The 9,586-nt window shown below is 44.1% G+C and overlaps 1 long non-coding RNA gene across 1 annotated transcript; it reads right to left on the bottom strand.

Annotated features, from left to right (window-relative positions):
• Positions 1-5,260: 5,260 nt before the first annotated feature.
• LOC137156565 (uncharacterized) lies at positions 5,261-7,114 on the bottom strand. Its single transcript, XR_010920822.1, has 2 exons — positions 6,623-7,114; positions 5,261-5,372 (listed from the first exon to the last, which is right to left on the bottom strand). It is a non-coding gene; the product is annotated as an uncharacterized lncRNA (long non-coding RNA).
• Positions 7,115-9,586: the final 2,472 nt, after the last annotated feature.

Genomic DNA, 9,586 nt, shown 5'->3' with positions numbered 1-9,586 from the left:
TCAAACCTGCATTTTTGCCACCGTCACAACAGAAACTGAATCAGGCCCTGATCCTCTAAAGGATCAATTGAATCAATTCTCATGTATTGAAAGTTAAGCAGATGCGTAATTTCCCAGGATTTGAGGTTTATTGTCTGTTACGTTCCCTTATACATCTTTGGATTGCTCTTCCTTCACTTGTATTAGCTCACATCTCTTCTTTCCTCCAGATCATCATTTTCAGTCATATTTTGAACTTTTCTAGGATCCTTTGTATGCACTGATTTTCATAACTGATCCCAATTTAACTGGTTTTCACTACAATGGGGGATTGCTCCCTCTTCCAAATGAAGTGGAAGTTCTTACAGTATCCCAGCAGTGCCCCCTCTCAGTTTATTGTACTTTATTACCGTTGATTCATACTCCTTCCACCAGTTTCCAGCTGCTATTGTAAACTTTTAAAGTTATGGGCCAATTCCTAGAGACCCTAATCAAGAGCAGAGCCCTAGAGTTCGTAGAGGGCCTAGCCCATTGTAAGAGATTCCTTGCATCAGATAACGGAGTTTAGTTGTGAATGTGCTCATTTTCCTACTATTTTAAGGCACATTTGTACCATCCCCATAAACAATGAAGCATGCCTATATGGTGCACCACGTACAGAGCTGCAATCCTTGAGTGTTGGCTTGGAGAGGGGCAAATGTAACCACACAAAAAGGAATAGAGCCCTCATTAAAAGATACTAGTAAGTGAGAAAAGGAAGGGGGATCTGAAGGGGGGAAAAAAAAACCCCAAACATTCTCTCTCACACATCATCCACACTTATCCTAACCTAAAGAAGGTGGCTCAGGTTTGCCCTTAAACCCTCCCCTGTGCATCATTTTATTTGTGAAGACAGAAATCATTTTCTTTAACCTGGTTTCCCTCTGCCTGCCCCTTTTTGACTTAAGAAATAGACTGTTGCTTTTGATTATGGGGGCTAGCAGGGAGTTCAGCCAGAGTCCGTGGATGCTTAGGGGACTATGCTTAGGATAGTCTAGGATGGGCATTAGAGGCAGTCACTGGCACCATGGTTGGTAATTTCCCCCCTTTCTGGCGAGAATAGCATGATGAACGAGGCCCATGGCAGTTCTGAACCTGGAGACCTCTGAGCCGTGCACGGAAATATTACTGTTCCCTGCTATCTCTGTGTTGGCCAAGAATAACGAGAGCCTCATCACAATTTACAGTCCTATAAAACAATGGCCACAGGGATCCATTTCATTTACAGCACACCAGTGGGAAGTTAAAAAGGGGACTTGGAGAGTTTTTGTAGGAGGAAAAGAGAGTGGTAATTGAAATCACTCCATTTGATGGAAAATGAGCCATTAGATACAGGGCCAAGTTATCCCCCCCCTTGCTTAGTTTTCAGTTGAAAGACATTAAGGGCCCACATCCTCAACGGAGGTAAATCAAAGTGAATGGCCCAAATCTTTGCTAAGACCCTTTCAAACTGAGGGGCTAATGCTGAAAAATTAGACCTGTTAGTGCCACACCCTCTACTAATATACCACCTCCCAACCACCACTGACTTCAGCAGAGATGCAGGGGTGTAAATCAATGCAGAGCTAAGCACATTATGATCTGTTCCTCACTCCTCCCCCCCCCACCACCTCTTTAGGTTTTTATTTTCACTTTTACAAACCTCTGAACCAGCTTCCTAAAGGAATATTCTTTCCCTTCTAATCACTGGAGCTGGCCAAATAATATTCACCACATACACTTAATACAAGAGGGTTGCAAGGTGAGGAAGGTTAAAAAGTCATTTAAAAAAATTAAATTTCAAAATGTCAACTATCCCTACAGGTGGTCAAAAATCCAGGGAGGTGGTGTGGTGTGGGCAAACTGCGGCTGTTTCATTACCTCTTTTCTGTTTTAATGTCAAAGTCTGAAGTTTCCCTCTGCAGATCTGATGCTACATCTCTGCTGGTGTAAGTCAGTCAGGAGCTGCCCCAGTCAGTGGAGACCCATTTGTGTAAAGCCAGCCTGAGAAAAGAAACCGGTCCTTCTGTACCTGACTAGAGCAGCAGCTCAGAGGTGATGTGGAGAGGTATGCTACGTGCCCATGTCCTCTCCCCATTTCTGATGGGTTTTAGATCCTCTATCCTACACACCACTAAGCCCTTTACATTATGCCATCACCCAACAGTTACACGTGGTCTCTGCAGCAGCTCCAGCCCTGCTTCTTCTTGTGCATGTGGGAGACGGTGCTTGCTGCTATGTAGAGTCTCTGCCTCACCACACCTCCATCATCAATCTGCAGTGTTATCCTCACTCTGAAGCTGAAGATATTTCTAGATCTAGCTTCAGAAACGTCTGCAGCAGAGATTGTAGAACAGTTAATGGCAGTTGGTAACACCGACAGGCTGCCTAACATCTCACGGTAGTTTTGCCAGCTGTTCCCGAGAACGAGGTTTGCAGCAAACAGCAGGCTAGGGTAAATTGATTAGTTTATAAGCATCTTCTGGTGCCTCTCTCCAGCACTGGGGCCAAGTTCTCTGCCTGTGTGGACACATTTCCAATGTACCTCTTTGACTATGGTTGCAGTGTTTCTCTTCTGATTCATTCAATTTCAAAAAAAGGTGTCAGACAAGTTATGCTGCCCCCAGAACTCATAGGGTACAGTCCCTAGGAGGTCCTTGACTTGGGGGGGTAGCATCCACTGATAACAGTTACTACTCAAAGCAAGATGTGAAATGCTCATTTTTTAAGAAGATGGACAGATTCTCCCAACACTAGTGAGCTGGAGAAATGAAGTATGTGAAATCCTGATGTAGGTTCCAGAATGATCAGTTCTGGAATTTGAGCAAGATACACACACAGACAAGTTGACTGAACAAATGTGTCTTTTAAAGGTAATATGTTAATTGTAGCACTTGATGGCACTTGTAGGGGAAGTTTTAGTGTTAATAAAACAAAGAAAAAAGGAGCTTCGAGTGCATGTTAAACTGCAACTATTATAGTTCAATAGTTTTAAGTCTCCTTGGAGTGGATACTTGATTCTTCAAAGTGTTGAGAGATATTAAAGAGGTCTTAGAATAGACTCTTTAAAGTTGACCTATTAAATAGTGTGGAGTTAAGTATTTATCAGCTTGAGTTTGGTTAGAGTGATAGTGAGAGAGTCACTTCAGGTCATTACAAATTCCTATATGGACTCCAGAAGAGGCAGATTACCGCAGGTTTATGGCCAGCGGCCATCCCCTTTAGAAGTAGGCAGGGGATGATGGCTGCCATAGACAGCCTGACCTTAAAACAGGGCAACAAAATCTCCCAGCTGCATAAGGGAGGAGAGGGGAAAAAAAAAAGTATTTCCGTTAGTCCTGGGTTTCACTCAAACTTTAGCACAATATACAGACCTCTAGCATGTGAGCCTATGGTGTTCTCATTGGCTGGAAGCAGTAACTGACAGCCATCTTCTGTAGCTGATCTATAGAAAGCAGTGCATAGTACTGTGCAGTTGTTACAAGTATTTCTATAGTAAGCCAGAATAGCTATGATAGAACTTTTGGAGACAATTTTTTAAAACCTGCCCTAAGCTATTGTACGAATCAGGTTGATAAAGCCACACGATATTATTAAAACTCCAAAACACTACATTCAGCACTCTGTGGTCATATCTATCAGCATCAATATCAAAACTGGCAGGTAATCAACGATTGATTCAAGAGACATGAGTGGGTGCCTTTCAGAATTATTCTATTTTAGATCTCTCACACCCCCTCACCTCTTTACAGACTTGATCAGTTAGCCACGAGGTCCTATTAGGAAAGGCAGAAGCATGGCCAACTTTTTTTTGGATTTGGTCTAAGTAAACTTATTTTATTAGTTCCAGAGGGGTAGCCGTGTTAGTCTGTATACAGCAAAAACAACGAGAGTTCTGTAGCACTTTAAAGACTAACAAATTTAATTTCTGAATGTATAAGCTTTCACAGGCTGCAACCCACTTCATCAGAAAGCTTATGCCTGCAGAAATTAAATTTGTTAGTCTTTAAAGTGCTACAGGACTCTTGTTTTTGCTTATTTTATTACACCAACACAGAGGTAGGCAAAATTTTCTGGCTAATGTTGTTTTGGGCATAAAAATTCAGACAGCACCACAAACATTTCATGAATTCATGTCAATTTTGCCAAATTCAGGACTGGCATCAAACCAAAAAGCACCTAGTTCAAGATGCACATTGTACAAATCCAAAGAATGTGTAATATGCATCATTTAAAAAGCACCATAAACAAGCCTAGGAGGTGGTCTTTGGATGGAAAACAGTGAATTTTGATGCACAATGGTTTTCACTTTCATATGCCTTCTCCCTAGCTCATCCCACTGCCTGACCCTGGCTGTAAAAGGCGCAGACATTGCTGATTGGTTTCAGATGTTAAAGTAGAGTGGGACAAAATATTTAATACAAAATGTGAATGATAATTAGGAATTGGGTAAGCATTCAGTTTTAGATGCCCCAGGCCCTCAATTCTGCAGTCATGCAAGAAGACTTCATTAAAAACTTCCATCGTGTGAAAGAAACAGTAAAATAAAGTTAAACACAACATGTAACAAATGCAAAAAAATTGAAGAGGCTGATAGCAATTAGGAAATGCAGACTATTGATAAGGAAAGCTAGAAGCATCAGTCAAGAGTCTCCAGACAGTTGAGTTAAAAACAGTAAGAAAGATTTTTAAAATACATCATGAACAAATCCTAGCAGTAGTACAAGTCAGTATAGACAAGGATAGTAAAATTATCAACTGTAAAGCAGAAAAGGCAGAAGAATTCAATAAATTTGTTCTCTTCAGAAAGAAGGACGATGTTTTCATATCTTAGAGTTCTAATAAACTTTTATGCTTCATTTTCTAGGGAGGATGTTGAACTGCAACTACTGTAGTTCAATAGTTTTAAGTCTGCAGAACTGGATAACTCCCACCCAAGAGTATTAAAAGAATTGGCAAAGGAATTATCTGAACCATTTATATCAACTAACCTTCAAACATTGGACATCTCAAGGACTGGAGAAAAGCTAAAGTTGCATTAATATTTAAAAAGGGGTAAATGGATGACCTGAACAATAAGTTGATTAGCCTAACATTGACGCAGTGCAAAGTCATAGGAAGCCTTATACAGGACTCAGTCAGAAGAGAATAAAAGGACCATGTCAGACTCACCATCCTGAAGGTACCTCACTCATGGCAAGACCTGTCTCCTCCTTCGGGCTCCAGAGGGGGTGACTCAGTTACCCCAAAAAGGAGAATGGAACCACATGTGACATGGCCTGAGGGCCAAAGTCCAAACCAAATAAGGCCCCACAAATCAAAAACAATAAAACTCAAGATCTTCCACACCATCTGGTCGCATCTTCAGCGGCGCTCTACAAAATAAACAGAGCAGAACAAACTATGACCCTTCTGGGGCTCAGTTCTCCTTAGACTCTTCACTCCCCTATGCAGCTTCTGCAGAGTTCTTTGCCCACTATTTTTACAGAGCACACTTAGGGGTCTCTCCCTGGAGGTTCAACTCCCCCTAAGTTGTGACCTTCAGGGCTTCTTCCCTGTAGTTCTCCCCTGTCTTCCTTTTCTTAGGAGAGATCCCTACCCCGTCTGTCTGGCTGAGTTTTTCCTTTTTCCAAAGACTTGCCTCAGAGCCTCTGCTTTTCCTTCTCCCTTCAGGGACAGGAGATACCCTCCTTCAGCCCAGCTGCCCTGTCAACTGAGACCCTTCCGGAAGCTATCCTACAGCTGAACTCTCTTCTGGCTTCACCTTCTCCCCAGTTGAATTATACAGACTACCCCAAACCAGGTAATCCCCAGATGATAAGAATTGACTGGGGGGAGCTGATCCATCACAGGCATGGCAGATGCCAACTGCCCTTTGAAGACCAGCCAGACTGAGACACCTCCCCCTTCAGACAAGATGCCCTGCCCTCAGACAAGGTTAGGAGCCGTATCACTGGATGGCTTGTGTTGTCTCCAGCTCTTTCAGTTGCTATACCTCTGAAAAGGGACTGACGGCACTGAGGACAGCCTCCCACAATTCTCCCTGGTACCTCTCTGCTGTGGTGACTAGGTCTCACATTCACACCCGCCAGTGTCACATAGGTTGCTTTACCACTCATGCCAGGTGCTACCATAGCCATGGAGGGAGTCTTTTTCCTAGCCTCAGTGCTGACCCCCTGCTTCAGTCTGGTTAGTCTTAGCAGCAGCAATCCCCTCCTCCGGGGATCTCCAGCCACTAGGTCTGCTGAGTGCCCGTATAGGGCAGCACCACCACTTCCATTTTGCATGCAGCCCCTGTATCTGTGGTAGAGGACACCACCTTCTTTTCCCTACCTACATTTGCCTAACCCTCAGTCTCCAGCCCTTCCTCTGTGTTGAAAAAGTCAGTGCTTGTTCAATAAAATGAACAGGCACAGACTTTTCAAGTGTCCTGCGATCCCACATTCAAAATATACCACACCTGTCCATATGGTGGTATTAGGCAGAAAATCACCAAGGACCACTGTGCTTTTGGTGCCCATGTTCCCAGGTATCTTTACCAGCACCGTCCCTTCTTATACGCCCAGCTCCCCAACAGACATAGCACACTCACAGCTGAGCCTGAGGCTTCCTGGTGTCCACATACCTCTTTCCCTCTTCAAGCCAGGGACCACAGACCTTCACCATCCATAGGCTGGCCAGCAGATATTGCTGCAATGCCTCCACTGCTGCCAGTCACCTCTGCAGAGCCAGTTGTACCATCATCTGCCTCAGGTCATTCTCTACCAGTTTCAGGAGAGCCTGGGTCTGGTTCTGTTCATCCAGCCACCAGCTTGGGCAGACAAACATCTCACAGCCAAAGCGGGCCTGGTTACAGAGTTTTAGAAAAGCTCATAGCCAACCTTACTCTCCCACAGTTCTCAAGGGTCTAGCTGCATACCCACTTTCTCCACCATATGGATTAGACAGACCAGCCTAGAGGTGCCCCCTCTCACAAACTGTGCAGAGTTCTTCCCATGTTCTTTCTACAGAGCATTGCCTCCTGGATTCCCCACCTTGTCCTGTCTGCCTCTTCCCAGCTGAGTTCCTTAAACCCTCTGTCTGGGGTTTGGCCTTTTTTAGGGCTTGTCTCAGGACCACCATCTCTTCAGCTACTTTTCCCCCCCCCAGTCCAGCCATAGCCCACACACTTTTGCTAATAATTCACCTCCCAACCAAGCCCTCTTCCTCAGCTGATCTCTTTTCAGCCTGTTAGTGAAATTACCCAGTTTCTTCCCAGCTGAGCCTTTTGATTGCCCCAAACCATCTAATCCTCAATTGATCTTGATCAGCTGGGATGGGGGTAGCTGATCCATTACAGGCATGTCTAAGTCACTAGCCTGCCTGTGACAGATAGTAGCATTCAACATAGTTTTATGGAACATAGTTTTAGGTCTTGTCAAACAAACTTGCTATCATTTATTGATCGGGTCATATGTTTGGTTGATAAAGGGAACTGTGTTCACATAACACACATAAACTTCTGTAAGGCATTTGACTTAGACCTGCATGACATTCTGATTATAAAAAAAGTGCTATACAAAATCAGTGTGGCCCATATTAAATGGATTAAAACCTAGCTAACTGATACATCTCAAAAAGTACTTGTACATGGGGAATGGTTATCCATTGGGGGTGCTTCTAATGGAGTCCTGCAGGGACCTGTTGCTGTTCAATGTCTTTATCAATGATTTGGTAGAAAATCTGAGATCATTATTAGGTGAGGTTGTCTGGTCTGCATTATGCAGAAAGTCAGATTTGCTGGTCATACTGGTCCCTTCTGGCCTGAAAAATCTAGGAATCTCTTGAATTTATGTTCTTCTCTGATAATGTACTGGTTCTGAAGAGTAATATGGGGTTTTTGGTTCCCTCCTTTCAGGTTTCCTAATCCTGTACCAATACAAACCTCAAAGCACTTTGCAAGCATTGAGCAAACCTCACAACCCCCTTTGTGAACTCAGCCCCACTTTACAGATGGGGAAAATGAGGGAAATGGAGTGTCTTGATACAGCAAGACTGAACTCAGAATAGGACCCAGGATTCCTGTTTCATCACCCGCACAAACCTTTGACAACAAGGAAGCTGTAGAGTTCCCTGTTCCTACAAGACAGAGTTACAGTATTGTGGTTTTGTGTGTGTGAAGTAGCAACTTCCCTATGCATTCCTATGTTTTATAATCTTATGTAGTATTTTTTTATAATGCTGACATTCTTGTCAGGATTACATGGGGAGACCCTAACTGAACATTTCCTGGTTGTCTAATGTTTGGGAGGAGTTTTCAAATTCCATGTTCCCGAAGGGCATAGGAAACAAAAAGGTCTTTGTGTGGCAGCAACCATAACTCCATCTTAACCAAGTGTTTTCTAGGCGTATGTGCTTTTGGCTAAAACAGGAAGAGGGATCTCATTGCATCAGGTAAGGAGTAATAATAATGAGACCACCGAGCTCTGATATTGTGCTTGTCATCAGTAGATCTCAAAGTGCTTTACAGAGGAGAGCAGTGTCATTATCCCCATTTTATACATGGGCAAACAGAGATACAGGGAAGGGAAGTGACTTGCTCAAGGTCACCTAGCAGTCGAGAGAGCGGAGAATCAAATCTCCTGAGTTCCAGTCCCACGCCCTATCCACTAGCAACACTGTGTTGGCGCTGTGGGAACAGCAGGAGAGTACGGCTATCTCAAGGAGAGCAGCGGGGGCTCGCCTTCTCCTTTTAGCAGAGAAGGATGAGTTGCTTTTCCCTCGTTCCCCCTTCCTTTAATCTCCGGCAGCGATCAAGTTCTTAGCGGCTGCTGCCAGACTCACAGGGAAAAGAGAGTGCGGTTAGCCCCAGTGAGTGCGGCAGGCTTGTTTCATGGTTGTTCCTCAAGGGCTTTCTTGAAATTGTCAGCTTGGAAAACAACGCCAGTGTTTATTTGAAAACTGGGCTCTAGGCAACAGTTTTAACCAATGCTAACTTTGCCAAAAGCTGTTGTTTTTGTTTTGTTTTGTTTTTGTTTTGTTCTGTTTAGATGTGCTTCAGACATGGTTTGGACACGGCCAGTTAAAGGTTTGCTGGCGTTGCCATGCCGCAGCTTTGACACATGGAGGTGTGCCAGGACCAGGGATGTGGCTACGGTGCAGCACGGTGTTATAGACAGGACCCTCTCTCCGCTTCTTGGAGTCCCAGAAGGGAACTGGACTGGAACAAAGGAGGCTGCAGAACCAGGCTGCGTCTGCTCTGACAAGGGGAACAATTGGATTATGAGGAACTAAGGAGGGAAAATAAAAGCATTGGACTCATTTTTTATTATTACATCAGTCTGAATTAAGAGGGGGCTTTCTAGGCCTGTCATTGTACTCAGCCTCTTCCAGAAATGCAGCCAGAAACGATGAAAGAGAGAAGAGGAAGAGGGGACTCAATGCTGCCAGCTCACATTCATTTCAAAACACAGACTATGGAGCTGCCTCATGTGTAGCGTGAGGTGATGGGGGTAGTGGGAGGTCAATGTATAACTGTATTCCCCCCTTGAGCCTTTACTGCTCTTCGCGCTGAGCTCAATGAAAAACATGCTGTCTCATGCTGTGTCAC

The sequence above is a fragment of the Emydura macquarii genome, unplaced genomic scaffold (genome assembly GCF_026122565.2).
Source record: "Emydura macquarii macquarii isolate MOO-44397 ecotype Brisbane River unplaced genomic scaffold, CSIRO-AGI_Emac_v2 contig_1451, whole genome shotgun sequence".
Classification (NCBI taxonomy): Eukaryota; Metazoa; Chordata; order Testudines; family Chelidae; genus Emydura; species Emydura macquarii.
This window is presented reverse-complemented; position numbering and strand designations above follow the sequence as displayed.